This window comes from Sciurus carolinensis, chromosome 5 (genome assembly GCF_902686445.1).
Source record: "Sciurus carolinensis chromosome 5, mSciCar1.2, whole genome shotgun sequence".
In the NCBI taxonomy this organism is placed as follows: Eukaryota; Metazoa; Chordata; class Mammalia; order Rodentia; family Sciuridae; genus Sciurus; species Sciurus carolinensis.
In genome coordinates, this window is record NC_062217.1 from 85,640,084 (window position 1) to 85,662,106 (window position 22,023).

Consider the following 22,023-nt stretch of genomic DNA (forward strand, 5'->3'; position numbering starts at 1 on the left):
GTTTTGTGCATTCTTTTGTCATTCAAATGACAGTTGAGTGAAGCTTATTTTTAAAACTAAGTAGAAGCAAAGGGCATATTTGGTCAAATTAATAAGAGGAGTTTTTAGTGAGAAATTTCACACAGCAGCAGTGGAAGCATTCTCAGTTCTAGCACATAAATCCTTAGGCTACTGAGCTCTTTGTGTCAGTTATTTTTAACATCTAGCATGAGAGTGAACTGAGGTAAGTCATTGGTGTTTCCCAGAGTTGAAGGGGGAAAAAAAAATGTAGTGCCTAGTATGGATATGCTAAATATTTTTATTCCCGTAGTAGTTAGCAGTGTTGTACTTAGGTTTTGGACTGCTCGTTTCTGCCTACGTTGCCAGGATAGCCTTAAAATTTTTTTTTTTAAATGTTCAAGCTGGATTAGTAGTGGAGCTTCTCCTTGGTATGCCTGATCATAACTGCACCACCCTAGATGGTCCTTCCTGAGAACTGGCTAGTAAGGCATTTGAACTGGTAAAGTACAATGTAGACAGGCCTAGCTTCAATTCTTAAGTTTCTTAGAGGTTACATTAACTTTCACATGTCCTTCATCTATGTCATAAATGAGATCATAAATCTTTCCAAAGAAAAATTTTAAAACGATGGGTAAAATATAATAGATGTTTAATATGAGTTCTATTGTATTTAAATATTTCTAAGAACACATTTTATTTTATCAGATAAATGTATCCCAACAGAAGTCTAATACCTGATAGTAATGATTTTTAAAGTTATATCTTCAATATAGTGTGATCATATAGCCCTACGCCACAACCACCATGGTGGCATTGTAATGGAGTAACTATTACTGCCTTTTTAATAGGAAAATTGATCCATTAAGTTCACTGCCTTGGTACATTTTTGTTGTTTTAACTAGATAGTTGAGACTGGGTTATTAATAAAGAACAGAAATTTATTTCTTAACTCCTGGTTCCTGGGAAGTCCAAGATGGGCATCTGATGAAGACTTTCTTGCTGTGTCTCCACATGGCTGAAGGTGGAATAGCAAGAAAGAACTAACTTCCTCCATCAGGCCTCTTTGTTAGGAAGCCTCTGCTCTTTTATGAAGAAGGAATCTTCTTGTCCTACTCACCTCTTAAATGTACCACCTCTGAATATCAACACCTGAATTTTGTAAGAGACCCACTGAAACCATGGCATAAATTATTTCAATTTCTGAATATGCTCACTATTCCTAACCCCTCAAAAAATCCTAACAAGTTATCCCAAAGTGTGTTTCATGTATCACTAGTTCTTTATTGCTTAGTCTGTTGTCAAGTAAGTTTGAGAACTAAAACAAGTTTCTTTAAAGGCTTTAATACATGAACACTGTGAGACTTAGAAGATCTTAATCAGATTTTACTCATTACATTGAAAGTATTTTTATGGGAATAGAATTCTAGGGAAAACCTTTTGATGACTACTCAAATTATCATGCATGGATAATTTGAGTAATCACTTTTGGGTAACTCAAAACTGGAAGAAAAGCAGAATACCCTGTTTTTATAAAATAGGTAATTGATTCTTATATTGGAAGAGTTAGGCATGGTGATGGGCACCTGTCAGTTCCAGCTACTCAGGAGGTTGAGTGAAGCAGGGAAGATGATTGCTTTATCTCAGGAGTTCCATACCAGCCTCAGCAGTTAGAGACACCCAGCTGAAAAAAGGGAAAAGGGCTGGGTTTGTAGCTCAGTGGTAGATCACTTGCCTAGCATGTGTGAATCACTGAGTTTGATCCTCAGCTCTGGATAAAAATAAATAAAATAAAGGTATTATGTCCATCTACAACAACAAAAAAGAACAAAGTGTGCTTTCCCTGCCTCCTTAAGAAAAAGAAAAAAAAAAAAAAAGGAAAACTTTTTGTCTTGAGAGCTTTCCAGAGTGATCTCCATTTCTTTTTTGCACCATTTCCAGAATTTCCCAGTACTGTAGGTAGTAGGTGTAGTTAACAAAAATATTTATGGAACGATGTATTTGCTTTAATATACATTGATGGGTGCAAAAGACTGAAAGGTTTTTTCCCTAACCCGACCAATATTGTTTATACATTTCAACCATAACACTAGGTAAACGAGGCCTGGATTCTGAAAACCTGCACCTCAGTGCCAAATTAGTGGACTTAACTTGAATCTAATTAAAATTCTTAATTTTGTTTTCTTCTTCTTCTTTTTGGGAGGGGGGGCACCATTCTTGGAGGCAGCTGATGAGACACAAGCCACATGGGAGGGTTCCCAGCAGGACTTGGCCCTAGTGGCCACTACCAGCCGGATAGAAACGTTCCCGGAAGGCGCCCGCCTCGCCGGGGTCTGCGCCTGCGCGGGCGGCTCCGCGCTTCCCCTCTCCCCGCAGTCTCCACAGCCGCGCTCGGATCTCGCCAGGGCGGCTGCGCACTCGAGGCTGGTGAGTGGACCGAGGACGTGCCGGTGGGGCGGCATCGATATGCGTTGGGGCTTTGGGCTCCGTTTGGTTTTATCGTTTGTTTCGCACCCTTTGCCCCGTGCAGCAGTGGTGGAGGATCCTGGTGGGTGAGCTAGAGCTTGTCCAAGAGTGGAGACTAGTTGCTAGGTCGGTGGGCTCTGGTGCCAGCAGGGATGCGTCCTGGACCGCGCGCATCTGCAGCCCAGCTTTGGACCGCAAGGTTAACTAAACTGTAGGCTGTGGGGAATTGTAAACCCCCGGGTATGGCCGCCCGTGGAGGCCTCCCTTCCTTCTGAGCAGAGGCAGGACTGGGCCGCTCTCATTTTCTTGTTTGACCCCAGACATTCGATGAATGCAATTTGAGAAATGCACAGCCCAGTCTCCTACTTCAGGGCGATCATCCAATCATCATCTGTTGGTTGAGGAGTTCAGAGGCAAGTGCCCTGCCATGTACTGGAACTTGACCATAGTAGGATCATACTGTGAACTGAACACAGGACAGGAAAGACTTCCCCGGAGGAAGCCACGTGTAATGTAAGAAGGCCATAGGGGAAGTGGCCACATGGGCTATCCATACCAAAATTCACTCTATTGTACCTTTATGGGCAGCTTTTTTCCTATGTCAGTTTTACCTCAGTAGTTTTTCTTAAGTTAAAAAGGATAAAGAGAACTTTCGTTTTGAATTTTGATTATTATTTTTAAACTTATTTTAACTTTTTTGTGATGCTGGGGATCCAACCCAGGGCCCTGAACATGCCAAGCAAATGCTCTACCCTGAGCTCACCCTGCAGTCCAATAGTGAGATATAAAGTGAGAGCAAAGAAACTACATATGCAAAGATGGAAATAAAATGCAAGATTTTGGTCTTTTTTGGAAGTAAGTTTCAAGGTGCAATCAGCAGTACATAAAAATTAATTAGACAGCACATAGGCCATTCTTTTCCATTCACAGAGCCTTGCAAACTACCCTAGTTAACCTCTCCCTCTCCTTGCAGTTTACTAAGGAGTCTGGGACGGATTCTAGGTTAATGCTGTTTTCTGCTGCATGGTATTGTTTTGACCTAAATTTCTTACAGAAGCAATATGAGTCTAGGAGTTACACAGTATAGCAGGTTTGCTTTAAGTATGTTTGGTGCGTATATGAAAACTGAAGAATTTTATACAAATAGAGGCCAACCACAGCCCAGTTAGGATTCTCCTGATCCCTGCTGATGATACACATTAGTGTGTCCACCCCTTTACTCATGCTGTTCCATCTTTTTGTAATCCTCTTCATTCTTTCCTCTCTCTCCCACCAAGTTAAAATGCCAGCCGCTGTTACATTTTTGTCCTAACTCAGGCAATTCCCACTGATCCCATTGTACCAAACAGCACTCCTATAATAGAGGGCTCACCACATTATCACGATTATTTCTTTGTGTCTCCATCCTTTCTCAATCTCAGCACTGTGGCCGTTTTGGACTGGATAATTCCTTGTGGTGGAGAGCTAACCTATGAATTATAGAAAGTTCAGTAGAATCCTTGGACTGTACCTACTGGTTGCCAATAGCACCCTCCCTAATTATAATAAATTCTTTAGACATAATAATTTCTTTAGACATTGCCACATTTTTTACTGAGAAGCAAAATAGCTCCTGGTTCTCCCATGAGAACCATAGATCTAAAAAGTATGAGTCACATAAAGGCCCATGTTCAGTTTAATAAGAACATATCACTTTCTAACTCTTTATGGACTTGAAAAATCTCTTTCACAGCAATTTTACAAACTCACATAGAAATTATATAAGTATGATAAAGTAGTGACTTAAGTTTCAAAGCATATTAATAACATTCATTTAATTTAATCTCTGATAATGTTTATTAGCAGATTTTGATTTTTTCCCCACTGAACAAGTGGTAGACTTTTTACCTTATTTTAATAATGTGGGAAACAAGTCTATGATTGCTACAGTTGCAGCCCCTTACACTCTCCTTGTGTTCCTCCATTGATCTTACTGTCATCTGTCATACACTTCATTTACATTGTTTGGAGTCTCTTTCTGCCTCCCTTGACTTTAAGATCCAAAAGAATGGGGACTTTGAGTTCTATCCCTGAGTGCAGTGTTTGGTAAATGGTAGTACACTGGTAAGCGGTTACTGAAGGAATGGATCTGATAAACCTTTAAACATCTATTTTGGGACCAAATTCATATAAAATATAGATAAATGTTTAATTATAGTCATTTAATTAGGCAATTTTCTTAACCTACTCTTTGAAATTCTTTGTTTTGCCCTTAATGTTACAGTTTTCATGTTTTATTTCTGAATTTCAAAACCCTTCACCAGAGACATGACTTTGGAAAATGTTTAGTAATAATAAATAAAAATTGAAATATTTCTGTCTATACCAAGGATGTATATGCATACACACATGTGTATGTGTGTCTTTATGTATGTATATGGACACGTACATATATGTACATACACATTTGTTTTTCTTTCAGCCCTTCCAGGCAGTATTGTATTGCAACTTTGATCAGGAATTAGTTGTATCTTCAATTCTGCCAGGAAACTGGATTTTATTTTTTATTTTTTGGTACTGGGAACTGAACCCAGGACCCTATTTGCTAGGCAAGCATTCCACCACTGAACTCTATCCCAAAGACATTTTTTTTTTTTGAGACAGTTTTATTAAGTTGCCCAACTTGGCCCTGAACTTGTGATGTTCCTGCATCAGCCTCCTGAGTAGCTAGGATTCTGATATCACTATCACCCCCGCTACCATTAGATTTTAATAGTTGTCTGATTCTTTTCCTAAATGAATAGAACTCTCAATCCTGAGATCCCAAACCAACATTAAAAAAAAACACTTTTAGGCCAGGCGTGGTGGTGCATGCCTATAATCCCAGAGACTTGGGGAGCCTGAGGCAGGAAGATTTCCAGTTCAAAGCCAACCTCATCCACTTAGCAAGGCCCTCTCTTCAAAATAAAAAAATAAAAAGGGCTGGGATGTGGTTCGGTAGTTAAGCACAGCAGGGTACCCCGAGTACCAAAAAAGAAGTGTGTGGGGGGGACTTTTAGTAGTTTGCTGATCATTTTGCCATGTTTTCTCAACCTTTCTCAGTTCAGTATGCACCCAAACTAATCTTTGGGGTTTCTGCTTGGAAACTCTCCAGCCTGATAGCTCTTGGAATGCTTTCCTTAAAATGTATTCTTTATGCTTATTGCAGTTAACTAGAACCACATATTTTGAACATTCTTCTCATTCCTTCATGGAACTACTATAGACACCCCTGTGTTGACTTGTTATTTTTCTTTTAAATCTAAATGTATAGCCTCAAAAGTAGATAATTTGGCTGCGGGTATAGCCCAGAGATAGAGCACATGCTTAGTCTCTGGGTTCAATTACCAGCAGCCCCTGCCCCCTGCCAAAAGTTTTTATTTTAAACTACTGTAGAACAAAACACATTCTTACATTAATTGCAAACAAAACTATCAAAAAATAAAATTCAGTTTAACAGTTTATTGTGAAGATTGTTTTGTTGCTGTTAATAGTTCTTTTGAGAATAACTTTCCTAATCTACTTTGAACTGTGTAATTATATCACTTCTTTACACTTATCAAAAGTATTTTCCCTGCTTTGAATGCCATTTCCCCTTCTTTGCCTAAGTGAGAAGTCACTCTTCAGAGTATAACTTGAATCGCCCTTCTTCAGGGAAACCTTTTCTAACAACCCAAATCATGACAACAATCCAAATTTATTTCCTAGTTGGACAGTTTATGAATCTCTTTGAATAACATTTTTTCACAACTTTTATGATGATGTTAATATACACATGACATAACATTTACTCTCTTAACCAGTTTTAAGTGTAAAGTTCAGTAGTGTCAACTACATTTACATTGCTGTATAACCATCACCACCGTCCTTCTCCAGAACTCAGTGTTTAAGACTTAAAGTCTACACCCATTAAACAAGTCTCTATTCTCCCCTTCTTCCAGCCCTGGCAACTACCATTCTACTTTCTGGTTCTATGAACTTGACTGCTTCTGTGTGCTTTATCTAAATGGAATTATGCATGTTTTTATGACTGGCTTATTTCACTTAGCATAATGTCTTTAAGGTTGAACCTTGTGTATGTTAGAATTTCCTTCCTGTTTAGGCCTGGGATGTAGCTCAGTGGCAAAGCATCTGCTTCGCATTCACAAAGTCCTGGGTTTGACCCCCAGTTCCAAAAAACCAAAAATAAATAATTTCCTTCCTGTTTAAAACTGAGTTGAATGATACTCCATTTTATGTCTGTACCACATTTTTTTTTTTTTTTTACATAGGGCAATGGTGTTTATTTTTTTTCCCTTCCCCCGCACCCCTCCCACCCCTCTTTTCCCTCTATACAGTCCTTCTTTCCTTCATTCTTACCGCTCTCCTTATCCCTAACCCTAAACCTAAACCTAAACCTAATGCTAACCCCTCCCACCCCCCATTATATGTCCTCATCCGCTTATCAGCGAGATCATTCGTCCTTTAGTTTTTTGACATTGGCTTATCTCACTTAGCATGATATTCTCCAATTTCGTCCATTTGCCTACAAATGCCATAATTTTATCATTCTTCATTGCGGAGTAATATTCCATTGTATAAATATGCCACAGTTTCTTTATCCATTCATCAACTGAAGGGCATCTAGGTTGGTTCCACAATCTGGCTATGGTGAATTGAGCAGCAATGAACATTGATGTGGCTGTATCTCTGTAGTATGCTGATTTTAAGTCCTTTGGGTATAGGCCAAGGAGTGGGATAGCTGGGTCAAATGGTGTTTCCATTCCAAGCTTTCTGAGGAATCTCCACACTGCTTTCCAGAGTGGCTGCACTAATTTGCAACCCCACCAGCAATGTATGAGTGTTCCTTTTTCACCACATCCTCGCCAACACCTATTGTTGCTTGTATTCTTGATAATCGCCATTCTAATTGGGGTGAGATGAAATCTTAGGGTAGTTTTGATTTGCATTTCCCTTATTACTAGGGATGTTGAACATTTTTTCATATATCTGTTGATTACTTGTACATCTTCTTCTGTGAAGTGTCTGTTCGTTTCCTTAGACCATTTGTTGATTGGATTATTTGTATTCTTCGTGTAGAGTTTTTTGAGTTCTTTATAGATTCTGGAAATTAGCGCTCTATCTGAAGTATGAGTGGCAAAGATATTCTCCCACTCCGTAGGCTCTCTCTTCACATTTCTGATAGTTTCCTATGCTGAGAGAAAGCTTTTTAGTTTGAATCTATCCCAGTTGTTGATTCTTGCTTTTATTTCTTGTGCTATGGGAGTCCTGTTAAGGAAGTCTGATCCTAAGCCAACAAGTTGAAGATTTGGACCTACTTTTTCTTCTATAAGATGCAGGGTCTCTGATCTGATTCCAAGGTCCTTGATCCATTTTGAGTTGAGTTTTGTGTAGGGTGAGAGATAGGGGTTTACTTTCATTCTATTGCATATAGTTTTCCAGTTTTCCCAGCACCATTTGTTGAAGAGGCTATCTTTCCTCCATTGCATATTTTTGGAACCTTTGTCTAGTATGAGAAAATTGTATTTATTTGGGTTTGTGTCCATGTCCTCTATTCTGTACCATTGATCTACCTGTCTATTTTGGTACCAATACCATGCCGTTTTTGTTACTATTGCTTTGTAGTAGAGTTGAAGATCTGGTATTGCAATACCCCCTGCTTTGCTCTTGCTACTGAGGATTGCTTTAGCTATTCTGGGTTTTTTATTCTTCCAGATGAATTTCATAATTGCTTGCTCTATTTCTGTAAGGTACATCATTGGGATTTTAATTGGAATTGCATTGAATCTGTATAGCACTTTAGGTAGTATAGCCATTTTGACAATATTAATTCTGCCTATCCAGGAACATGGGAGATCTTTCCATCTTCTAAGGTTTTCTTTAATTTCTTTCTTTAGTGTTCTGTAGTTCTCATTGTAGAGGTCTTTCACCTCTTTTGTGAGATTGATTCCCAAGTATTTTATTTTTTTCGATGCTATTGTGAATGGGGTAGTTTTCCTAATTTCTCTTTCTGAAGATTCATCACTTATGTATAAAAATGCATTGGATTTATGAGCATTGATCTTGTAACCTGCTACTTTACTGAATTCACTTATGAGTTCTAAAAGTTTTCTGGTGGAATTTCCAGGTTCCTCTAAATATATAATCATGTCATCAGCGAACAGGGATAGTTTGAGTTCTTCTTTTCCTATTCATATCCCTTTAATTTCTTTGGTTTGTCTGATTGCTCTGGCTAGAGTCTCAAGGACGATGTTGAATAGAAGCGGTGAAAGAGGGCATCCCTGCCTTCTTCCAGTTTTTAGGGGGAACACTTTCAGTTTTTCACCATTTAGAATGATATTAGCCATGGGCTTAGCGTAGATTGCCTTTATAATGTTAAGGAATGTTCCCACTACCCCAATTTTTTCTAGTGTTTTGAGCATGAAGGGATGCTGTATTTTATCGAATGCTTTTTCTGCATCTATTGAAATAATCATGTGATTCTTAACTTTAAGTCTGTTGATATGGTGAATGACATTTATTGATTTCCGAATGTTGAACCAACCTTGCATCCCTGGGATAAAACCCACTTGATCGTGGTGCACTATCTTTTTAATATATATTTGTATGCGATTTGCTAAAATTTTGTTGAGAATTTTTGGGTAGATGTTCATTAAGGATATTGGTCTGAAATTTTCTTTCCTCGATGTGTCTCTGTCTGGTTTAGGTATCAGGGTGATATTGGCATCATAGAACGAGTTTGGGAGGGTTCCCTCCTCTTCTATTTCATGGAATAGTTTGAGGAGTATTGGAATGAGCTCTTCTTTAAAGGTTTTGTAGAACTCGGCTGAGAACCCATCTGGTCCTGGACTTTTCTTTGTTGGTAGGCTTTTGATGACCTCTTCTATTTCATTGCTTGAAATTGGTTTATTTAAGTTGTGTATGTCCTCCTCGTTCAGTATAGGTAATTCATATGTCTCTAGAAATTTGTTGATGTCTTTGAGGTTTTCTGTTTTGTTGGAGTATAGATTTTCGAAATAGCTTCTAATTATGTTTTGTATTTCACTCATGTCTGTTGTGATGTTTCCTTGTTCATTCCGAATTTTAGTAATTTGAGTTTTCTCCCTCTTTCTCTTTGTTAGTGTGGCTAAGGGTTTATCAATTTTATTTATTTTTTCAAAGAACCAACTATTTGTTTTGTTAATTTTTCCAGTTGTTTCTTTTTTTTCGATTTCGTTGATTTCAGCTCTGATTTTAACTATTTCCTGTCTTCTACTACTTTTGGTATTGGTCTGCTCTTCTTTTTCTAGCGCTTTGAGCTGTAGTGTTAAGTCATTTATTTGTTGATTTCTACTTCTTTTTTTGAATGCACCCCATGAAATAAATCTTCCTCTAAGTACTGCTTTCATAGTGTCCCAGAGATTTTGATATGATGTGTCTTTGTTCTCGTTTACTTCTAAGAATTTTTTTATTTCCCTCCTGATGTCTTCTGTTATCCATTCATCATATAATAGTGTATTATTTAATCTCCAGGTATTGGAGAAGTTTCTGTTTTTTATTCTGTCATTTATTTCTAATTTCAATCCATTATGATCTGATAGAGTACAAGGTAGTATCTCTATCTTCTTGTATTTGCTAACAGTAGCTTTGTGGCATAAAATATGGTCTATTTTAGAGAAGGATCCATGTGCTGCTGAGAAGAAAGTGTATTCGTTCTTTGTTGGATGGTATATTCTATATATGTCCGTTAAGTCTAAATTGCTGATTGTGTTGTTGAGATCTATAGTTTCTTTATTCAATTTTTGTTTGGACGATCTATCCAGTGGTGAGAGAGGTGTGTTAAAATCGCCTAGTATTATTGTGTTGTGGTCTATTTGATTTCTGGAATTGAGAAGGATTTGTTTGACGTACGTGGATGAGCCAATGTTCGGGGCATAGATATTTATGATTGTTATGTCTTGCTGATTTATGCTTCCCTTAAGCAGCATGTAATGTCCTTCTTTATCCCTTCTGACTAGTTTTGGTTTGAAGTCCACATTATCTGAAATGAGGATGGATACTCCAGCTTTTTTGCTGTGTCCGTGTGCATGGTATGTTTTTCCCCATCCTTTCACCTTTAGTCTATGGGTATCTCTTTCTATGAGATGAGTCTCTTGCAGGCAGCATATTGTTGGATTTTTCTTTTTAATCCAATCTGCCAGTCTGTGTCTTTTGATTGATGAATTCAGGCCATTGACATTCAGGGTTATTATTGTGATATGATTTGTATTCCCAGTCAATTGACTCATATTTGTTTTTGACATGATTTGGTTTCTCCTTTATTTGGCTATTCCTTTAGGCTAGCGCCTCCTGTTGCTGATTTGCATCGTTGTTTTTCATCTCTTCCTCATGGAATATTTTGCTGAGAATGTTCTGTAATGCTGACTTTCTTTTTGTAAATTCCTTTAGCTTTTGTTTATCATGGAAGGATCTTATTTCATCGTCAAATTTGAAGGTAAGTTTTGCTGGGTATAAGATTCTTGGTTGGCATCCGTTTTCTTTCAGGGCTTGGTATATGTTGTTCCAGGCCCTTCTAGCTTTTAGGGTCTGGATTGAAAAATCTGCTGATATTCTTATTGGTTTCCCTCTGAATGTAATTTGATTCTTTTCTCTCGCGGCCTTTAAAATTCTGTCTTTATTTTGTATGTTAGGTATTTTCATTATAATGTGCCTTGGTGTGGGTCTGTTGTAATTTTGTATATTTGGAGTCCTATAAGCCTCTTGTACTTGGTTTTCCATTTCAGTCTTCAGATCTGGGAAATTTTCTGATATTATTTCATTGAATAGATTGTTCATTCCTTTGGTTTGTTTCTCTAAGCCTTCCTCAATCCCAGTAATTCTTAAATTTGGCCTTTTCATGATATCCCATAGTTCTTGTAGATTCTGTTCATGATTTCTTACCATCTTTTCTGTTTGGCCAACTTTGCTTTCAAGATTAAATAATTTGTCTTCAATGTCTGAGGTTCTGTCTTCCAGATGTTCTATCCTATTGGTTATGCTTTCTATGGAGTTTTTAACTTGGTTTATTGTTTCCTTCATTTCAAGTATTTCAGTTTGTTTTTTTTTCAGTATCTCTAACTCTTTATTGAAATGATCTCTTGCTTCCCGTATTTGGTCTTTTAACTGTTGATTGGTGCGATCATTTAATGCCTGCATATGCTCTTTCATCTCCTCCTTCAATGCCTGCATTTGCTCTTTCATCTCCGCATCAGCTTCCCTGATCGTTTTAATTACGTACATTCTGAACTCCCTTTCTGACATTTCTTCTGCTGTGCTGTCATTGGGTTTTATTGATGTAGTATCTAGGTTTGTTTGGGACATTTTCTTCCCTTGTTTTCTCATATTGGTCAGATGTCAGTGGGACTCTGAGATATTTCAGATTTCCTCTATTGGCTTATAGTGTCCCTGTAGATTTCCAGTGTATCACCTCCCAGCCTTCAGTAGCCTGATGTCTTGGAGGAATCTGATAAAGCAGCTCATCCGAAGAAAACTGCCCCTAGCCCCCTAGTGGTTCCACGGTTTGGAACTGGTTCTGTGCGGAAATGCTCTCACTGTGGGTCTGCACCGTGCAGCTGGCCGTGTGGGAGGAGCCCACTGCCTGAGTGTGGAAGGCTACCTTGGGAAGACTCTAGCTGCCCTGCCCAGCTCCGATAAGCCACCTCTATCTGGGCCTGCCACCCGGGCCGAGCTTTACCCAGTGGGCAGACTCACCTGTGGCTCTATTTCAGTCCGAGTCTCTCAATGCCTCCCCTTCTTAACTCCTGGGTTCTGGAGCGACTGGGGGTGCAGTCACCCTCTAGGCCGCCATCTTGGATCGCCCCGTGAAGAGAGCCTGCGGCCGGAGTGGGCAGAGCCGCCTGAAGAGGTCTCTGGCTGCCCTGCCCTGATCCCAGAGGCTGCTTGCGGATCGAAGCTCTCTGTTGGTTCGGGGACTTGTGGCTGGTTCTATGTAGAAAACCTCTCACTGGGCGGTCTGGTCTGAGAAGCTAGCCTTGAAAGGCACCTCCCACCACAGGGGTCCAGGCTACTTGGGGAGGTCTCTGGCTGCCCTATCCTGGTCCCTGAAGCTGCTTGTGTGCCGGAGTACGCTGCGCTGCACTGGCTCCGGGACTCAGCTTGTTCTGGTCAGAAAGGCTCTCACTAGCGGGCCAGTTCCATTCCGAGAACCTGGAGAAGCTGGCTGTGTGGGCGGGGCCCACCGCCGGAGTGCGCAGGGCTGCCTGTGGATGACTAGCTGCCCTGCCCAGCTCCGATAAGCCACCTCTATCTGGGCCTGCCACCCGGGCCGAGCTTTACCCAGTGGGCAGACTCACCTGTGGCTCTATTTCAGTCCGAGTCTCTCAATGCCTCCCCTTCTTAACTCCTGGGATCTGGAGCGACTGGGGGTGCAGTCTCCCTCTAGGCCGCCATCTTGGATCGCCCCGTGAAGAGAGCCTGCAGCCGGAGTGGGCAGAGCCGCCTGAAGAGGTCTCTGGCTGCCCTGCCCTGATCCCAGAGGCTGCTTGCGGATCGAAGCTCTCCGTTGGTTCGGGGACTTGTGGCTGGTTCTATGTAGAAAACCTCTCACTGGGCGGTCTGGTCTGAGAAGCTAGCCTTGAAAGGCACCTCCCACCGCAGGGGTCCAGGCTACTTCTGTACCACATTTTACTTATCCAGTTATCCATGATGGACAATTGTGTATTCACCCATTAAATCATGTAGAAAACAAAAAGTGGAGTTACAAACTGAAGTTATAATACCAGCTTTTATAATTAATCATGTGTTTGCCTATACCAAGATCTTTATTTTCTTCATGAGGCTACAAGTTACAACCTACTGTCCTTTTCCGTCAGCCTGCAGTATTCCTCTCAGCAGTTCTTGCAGGACAGATCTAGTGGTAATGAATTCCCTCAATTTTTGTTCATCTGGAAGTGGCTTAACTTATCACTCACTTTTGAAGACTAGTTTGGCAGATCTAGGATTTTTTGTTTTTGTTTTTTCCTTCAACGCTTGGAATAAATCAGCTCTCTGCCTTCTGACCTCCAAAGTTTCTGATGAGACATCGCCTGATAATCTTATTGAAGAATCCTTGTATGTAATATGTTACCTCTCACTGCTTTCAAAGTTTTTGGTTTTTCTCTTTGGGGGGGGACTTTTTTGTTTTGTTTTGTTTTGCTTTGCTTTGTTAGCTTTGGCTTTGGCTTTTGACATTTTGACTAAAGCATCTTATTGTAAGTTCCTCTTTTTTTGCTGTGGTTTTTTTGCTATGTTGCCTGGGCTTGATTTGAACTCCTGGGCTCAAGGGATCCTCCTTCCCTCAGCCTCCCAAGTAGCTGCTTCTATATGCATATGCCACCTCTCCTGACTCAACTGTGAATCTCTTTGATTTCATCCTATGAGGAGTTCATTGAACTCCTTGGATGTATATAGTCATACTTTCATCAAATTTGAGAAGTTTTTGGCCATTATTTCTTCATATACTCTCTCTGCTCCTTTTCCCTATCTTTTATGTCACCCCTACCTTGCGTGGGTTGGTCCACTTGATGGAATCCCATAGGCCCCTCAGACTCTATTTCTTCAATCTTTTTTCTTGCTGGTCCTTACACTTAATAATTTCAGTTGTCTTGCATTTGAGTGTTTTGATTTTCTTCTGCCTGCTCAGATCTGCTTTTAATTCCTCTAGTGAATTATTTCTTATACTTTTCCACTCCAGAATTTCTATTGGTTTCTTTTTCCATCTTTTATCTGTTTAATTATACTTCTATTTTCTTATAAATCATTTTCTGGACTTTTCCCACCTCTTCCATTAGTTCTTTCAGCATCTTTAGGACAGTTGTTTTAAAATCTTTCTCTAGTAGATCTGCCATTTGATCTTTCTCAGGATGGTTTCTCTTGATTTATTATTATTTTTTCTTTGAATAGGGCATACTTTTTGTTTCTTTGTATGCCTTGCAATCTTTTTGTTGAAAACTAGACATTTGAGTCTAATCATGTAAATTTGGAAACCAGGTGCTCCCTTTGCTGAATTGTTATTGTATTTTTTGTAGTTTGTCTCTTGACTGGGATCAACCAGAGTTGTTAACTTAAGGATTCTGAGGTCTTTTCTGAGCCCATATCTTTCCTAGAGCATGTGTGCTAGTGACATTCTAAGTTCCCCTGTATGTGCAGTTCCTTTTGAATGTTCCAGTCCTCTCCCAGAGGGAAAAAGGAGAAAAATGAAAGCACGGGTAGGAAAAGGTACTGGCAATTCAAATCCTCTGAAAGTCACTTTTTAGCTATATGGGAAGGGATTTGCAGTGAACAGTGACCACTACCTGTGTGTGTCCATAACTCTGCAGTCAGAAGCAGTAATCAGAACACAGATTTACGGAGGTCCTTATTATTTACCCTGACTCCTGATATTTTGTGTAAGCTGTTCCTGGAACATTGGCAGAGCCAAGCTGCCCTTGGAACTATTCTGTGTCTTAGATTTTTCATTTGTCTATTTGGCAACCTTTAATTACAGGGGTAATGACCAAAATTTTCATATCTTCCTTTTAAGCCAGGTCTTACTGGCACACACAAGTGGTATCACAGACTTTCTGACTGCAAACTGTAGAATGGGTGTCTTTTGCTTCCTGCCCTACAGGGGATGTCCCTACCTACTTCTTTCCTATTGCTTAGGCAATAAACTGTTGTCCCAGTTCTTGTCTGTGTCCTGACCTTGTTAGTGTCAAGGTTTCGTGTGGCCCTTTGTGACATGGTGTGCCTCTCATTCAGAAGGTAATTATGAGTAACATTAAACTTTTTTTCCAGTACTAGGGATGTAGCTCCATGATAGAGTGCTTGCATAGCATGTGTGAGACTCTAGGTTCAACCCCCAGCACTACAAAAGAATAAAATTTTTTTTTCCAATGGTATTGACCTTTTTAAGTATTCACTGCTGGACACAAAACAGGAACAAATGCACAACTGCTTGCCATGGGGTTAGGTAGCTGGTGCCTGGCTAAGAACTGAAATTGACCAAAATAACCAGAATTTACCATTTAAGTCTTTCAATAGACTATAGAGTTCCAAACACTTACATCAAACAGATTATACCAATACAGTTATCTAGGTAGGGAAACAGTCCTGTTGCCTCCAATCATCCCAGAATCCTCTCCTCTAATAACCTGCTATCTTCCCAGAATCCTTTCTAATAACCTTTATATACTCTTTTACCATTCATTTCAAGGATATTCCATCTGTACACTGTTGACTTCCGTAACAATCTTACCTTGTTCTGACCACTCTGAGGCTGTAAACTGATGGATGCTACATGGTGCACTATTGCCTAAAATTGATAACAGTAATGACTGTATTTCATCAGATCTGAGATACTATTTTTTATGATTCTACCATATCTTTAAGAAAACATGCTGACAGATTTATATACCACCACTTGAAAATCACATTCTAATTTCAGAGGTGTTTAAAAATGAGAAAAAAATATTTTAGAATCTGAATATGATAGCAGCAACAATTCAAAACCTAAAGTAAAGCTGGGAGTGGTTGTGTACACCTGTAGTCCCCACACTTGGGAGGCTGAGGCAGGAGGATTACTTGAATCCATTAGTTCAAGACTATTCTAGACAACATAGACCTCATCTCAAAACAAAAAACAGCCAGAAGTACATCCGACTCACTGCTGGTAGCATTCACCATGCTGGGCAAGTTTCCTATCACACCTCATATTAATCCCTTTAACTTACTGATTGATTTTCTGTGGTCCAGTTTTACTCATCCCTTTTATGCACTGAGCATGCCCATTCACTGATAGGTTACATTTGTGTTCCAGGGATGTGCCAAGAACTATTGTAGGCACTTAGACACCCATTTAACTCATAGTATCCCTGTGAAAAAGATAGTCTCCATTTTATAAATTAGAAAATTAAAGCACAGAAAAGTTAAATACTTGAACAAGGATATGCAGGTAGTAAGTGGCAAAGCTATGATTTAAACCAAGATAATTTGGTTTCAGAGTTCATGCTTTCAGTACTGTACCATACTACTTGAATGTCTAAGAGAACATAGTGTCATAAACAATATCATCAAATATCTGACTTAGGAAAAAGTCATCTAAATGATCTGTTAAAATACTAGATTAAACATCTACATCTTGAGATGGAAAAGTGTGCACATTACAAGTAAATAACAAAGGGATTCTTGAAACATTTAAAACCAAAACCCACATAAGTTTTGCATCATGACATATAACCCAGTACACACAAGTGGGTTTGTGATACAGCAGTACTTCAGTCTTCCACAACCATATACTCTGATAATATCCTGGGGCTTTGTTTTTGGTTTTGGTTTTTGTAGTGCTGGGGATTAAACCTGAGGGACTTGCTCTAACATTGAGCTACGTCCCCAGCAATTGTTCTAATTTTTAAAATGCTGATGTTGTCTTACACTGATTTCATAACATTAATGTAGGTCAATCTACAGTGTAAACAATGTCAGAAGAAAAGAGTTTTCTGTGAGTTTTATATAAGTTCTTTGAAAGATTTTAGTATTCTGATGAGATATCAAATTGTTTGGAAGCCATTTCAAGCACTTTTTATTTAAAAATCAAATCCACAAGTCTCTGCTAATATAAGCTAACATTTTTATTAAATGCTGAATACATGTAGAAATAATTAAAAGTTTAGCAACAACAGGAACATCAGTTATCTGTCACCACCTTAATAAATATAACATTAACAAAGTTGTGTTCCTCTCCAAGCATATTCCCCACTCTCAGAGGTAATCACTATTTTAATCTTGAGTTTTTCATTCACTGTCCACCTATCTACCCACCCACCACACACACACAGCTTTTCAGCATACTGGACACTGGGCAACAAGACCTGAGAATGGGGAACAAACTGAGCCTGATAATGGTCCCATTCACTCCTTTGAGAGGCTACAGGTCCCCGTGCAGGGAGGGAAAACCTGGGCAGAATCCAGCAGACTCTGAGTTAAGAGATGCTAAGATTCTGGGTCGGCCGACCTGGCTGGAATGCGTTGAGTACTAGGAAGGAGAGCTGCATAGAGAAAGAACTCCAGAGATCTGCATAGGAACTTCCTTGAGAAACTACCTGAGGCAAAGGAAAGAAACACTTGCAGGGATTTAGAAGAACAGTACCAGAACTCATTCAAGACCAAGAAAAGACCTACTTCCAGCAGCTAGACTGGTAAAACCTCATAATTCATGGGGTATTGGATAGAGTACTTAGACAGATGTTTAGCTTCGTAGTGGTGAGTAGTTAGTACTAGGCTAAATGCTGCTCCGTTCTTGCATAGTTACCTTTTTAAAAAGTTTTTTGTTGTTTTTGTACTGGAGATTGAAACTTGGGGCACTTTACCACTGAGCTACACCCCAGTCCTTTTTATTTCTTGTTTTGAGACAGGTTTTCACAAAGTTGCTGAGGCTGGCTTTGAACTTGCAATCCTCCTGCCTCAGCCTCCTGAGCCAATGGAATTACGGATGTGCCCACCACGCCCAACTAGCAATCTTAAAAATTTGAAAGAATCAAATTGTTGCCAAGCATCTACTCCAGAATAAATCTGAATAATATTTATAAGAAAACAAAAATATCTTCCATACAAGTTCATAATGTCTGATATTCAATTTTAAAAATCACCAGTCAAAAGAATATAACCCAAAGCAAGAGAATACAACCCAAAGCAAGAGAATACAACCCAAAATGATTAGAAAATCAGTCAACTGAAACTGATCCAGAACAGATCCAATGTCAGAATTAAGAGACAATAAAATAGCTAAATTTTGTTCTGTTCGTTCAAAAAGCTAGAAGAAAAATAGAACATGTTAAATAGTAATATGAAAAACATTTTAAAAACCTCAATTCTAACTTCTGGAGATGAAAAGTATGATGTCTGAGGTGACAGTTGCATGGGGTGGAGTTAACAGTTAATTAGACATTGAGGAGTAATGTCTAGAAACTCACAGTGAGGTACAAAGAAAGAAGCATCAGAGAACTATGGGACAATTTTAAGCTACATGATATCTATGCAGTTGGGGTAAGGAAGGGCAGCAGAAAAATACTGTGTTGGCCCAGATTTTTCCAAATTTGATGAAAACCTTTAAACTCACAGATCCAAGAACCTCCATAAACCTGAAATACAAGGAACATGTAGAAAACCACACTGAGACGCATCACAATGAAATGCTCAAAAACAGTAATGAAAAGAAAAATGTTAAAACCACTGGGAAAGAAGTACACAAAAGCACAAAAGTAGGGATGCTGGCACCTTTTATTTCAAAACAATGCAGTGAGTAGACAGTGTAGGAGTACCTGGACCGGAAGAAAAAACAAACATATCCGTGTTGTATTCTCTGTAAAGAGACATTTCACAAAAACAGAGAATGCATCACATTTAAACTACGATAGGGAATGTTAATGGATTCAGGCAGAAGTAAGTGATATCATAAATGACATTTATAGAACATGAAAATGGCTACTGTATAGATAAAAGGGGAAGATTTTTGCCAACTGAGGTTTATGCACACCTATCATCCCAGTGACTTAGGAGGCTGAGGCAGGAGAATTGCAAGTTCAAGGCCAACCTGAGCAACTTAAGCAAAGCCTTGTCTCAAAATAAAGAAGACTAAGATTTGACTCAGTGGTAGAGTACCCCTGGGTTCAACTCCCAGTAACTAACACACACAACACATACATAACAGGTAAAACTTTTAAATTTGACTTAGTATAAAATTTATAACAAATTAACAGTAAAATGTTTTAACAGAAAGGCTTGGAGGATGTATACAGTTGTGCCTTATACAGTGCAAATAATATCATTTGAAGGTAGACTGATATGGTAAAAATTATGCTATAACCCTTAAACACTTAAATAATAAAATAATAACCAATAATGGAGAAAATGCAACCAAATTTTCCTTGCTTTGTAGTATTCCATTGTAGGGTTATACAGTAGTAGATTGTATAATGCCTAGTGGTCCAACATTTCTGTTGTTTAATTTTTACTATTACACGTTTTTACTTTGAGCATTTTTACATGTCTTTTCATGTGATTTATGTGAGCTTCATATTGCTGATTGGAGGTTGTAAGGTTAATATCAAAGTGTTTGCATCAATTTATATTTCAACCAATAGAGTAGGCAATTTCCATTAATCCAAATCCTCAAAAAAAACTTAGCATTGTTAGCCTTTTTAAAGTTTAGTCAATGTGGTATGTATTTAGTAGTATCTCATTATAATTTGCATCCCCTGATGAATAATAAAGTTGAATCCCTTTGAATATGATTTTTTTACTATTTGTACATTATGTTTTGTGAAGTGAAGTTTTTTACTGTTTGTACATTATGTTTTGTCAAGTATTTTGTCCATGTGTCTTCTGGTATTAATAGAATTCTGAAAAAATATTCAAATAACATACATGAAGACTAGAAAATGAAATGAATGAAAAACAGAAGATGGGAACAACAAATAATAAAATAGCAGGCCCAAGCACCAAACATCAGTAATATTAAGTATAAAAGGTCTAAACATTAGACCAATTAGGAGATAGCACTTAGCCAGACTCAAAGTCAGGGTAGAATGTTTCCTCTCATATGTGAATGCTAGAAAGGACAAAGGGGACCTCATAAAAATAGAAGGGAGAGCAGTAGAGTAGGAGCAGAGGATCAAGAATAAGAGGGGAGGGGAAGCAAAGGGAAGAACTGGGGAATAAAGTCGACCAAATTATGCTTTGTGCATGTATAAATATATCACAGTATATCCCAATTTTATGTGTAATTATAACATATCAATTAAAAATAAATAAATGAAAGATCAATAGAGTAGAGGAGGGAAATCAGGGCGAAGGAGAAGGGAGAAAAAGGAATAGTACTGGGGATTGAAATGGAGAAAACTTTGTTATATTCATCTATGAATATGTTAAAACGAACCCCACATGTATAACTACAATGCATTAAAAAATAAAAAATAATTATACCATAAAAAGACAAAACTTAGAATGAATTGTTTTAAAATCCTAGCTATATGCTATCTATAAGAAACCCACTTCAAAAACAATGAAAAGTAAAAGGAAGGAAAAATATATACCATGTTTTTTTTTTCAAAATCATGAGTACTTTATTCTGAATAAACTAGATCTAAGAGAAAAGAAATCACCAGCAAAAAGGAAAGATATTGCATAATAATAAAAGGACTAATTCATCAAGAACACAGCAATTCCAAATGTCTAGTGGTCACCAAACAAGTGTTTTAAATGACGAGAAAGATAAAATTAAAAATTGATAGAACTGAAAGAAGAAATGGATAAATCCAAAATTATAGGTGGGGGCTTCAGTTCCCTCTCTCAGCAATTGATAGAATTATTAGACAAAAGATAGAACTATTAGACAAACTATTAGACAAAAGGATATAGAACTTAATAGGAGCATCAACCTAAAGGATGTGTCTGTGTATATGGAACCCTCTACCCAATGACATCAAAATATAACATCATTTCAGTCACCAAGATAGAGAGTATCTTGGGTCATAACACAGACTTCCAAACTCTTTTAAAAGTTGAAACTACATACACTAGAAAATAGCTAACCAGAGTATCTCCAAACACATGTAAAACTAAATCCTTCTAACAACTTATGGGTCAATGAGAAATTTAAAAATACATTGGACTGAGTAAATGAGGAAGAAAGGTGTACAGATTTGGTAGGATGTCACTAAGAAAACTGTGTATCACTGAACACATTAGAAAGAATGTTCTCAAATCAGTATTTTAAGCTCCCACTTCAAAAATGTAGCTTAAAAAGAGCAAAATAAACACAAAGAAAGAAGAAGGAGATAAAGAGCAGAAATCAATGAAATTGAAAATAAAAAATAGAGGAAAATCAGTGATAACAAAATTTGAATGGATCAATAAAATTGACAAAGCAATAGTAAGACTAAAAAAGAAAAGTAAAGGAAATTCCTAATATTAGGAATAAAATTGGGTATTGCTAAGATCCTACCGACATTGCAAATGCATTAAGTAAACATACAGACCCCTTTGTACACATAAATATAACAACTTGGATGAAATGAACCAATTCTTCAAAACCAACAAACTACCAAAACTCACCCAATGTACAATAGATAATGTGAATAGTCCTATAAGTTTTAAAGAAATTGAATTTGATATTAAGAACCTCCCCAAAATAGAATCTTTCAGGTCTCAGATGGTGTATTTTTCTATTATCGCTGCTATAACAAAATGGAGTAGCACGACTCAAAAAACAGTGATTTACTTCTTGTAGTTCTGTTGACTGCAGTGTCCTAAGATGAAGGTGCCAGTAGGGTACCCTGGTGAGGGCTTTCTTCCTATCTGGTAGACAGCTGCCTTTTCACTGTGTCCTCACTTATCGGAGAGGAAGCCAGTTCTGTGTCTCTTCTCATAAGGCATATGTTAGATAGTGTTCCATTATATAACAAAATATGTGAGATAATTAACTTAAAAAGATTTTAAATTGATTTTAGTTTGGGAGATTTCAGTCCATGGTTGCTTAGCCCTGTTGCT

General features: G+C 38.2%; 1 protein-coding gene across 1 annotated transcript in view; it reads left to right on the forward strand.

Moving 5' to 3' along the window:
• Positions 1-2,312: 2,312 nt before the first annotated feature.
• Positions 2,313-22,023, forward strand: part of Eef1akmt1 (EEF1A lysine methyltransferase 1) — a 50,190-nt gene continuing 30,479 nt past the window's right edge. The window contains exon 1 of the mRNA XM_047551930.1: positions 2,313-2,424. The gene's annotated coding sequence lies outside the window, so the exon portion shown is untranslated. The remainder of the gene's footprint in view (positions 2,425-22,023) is intronic.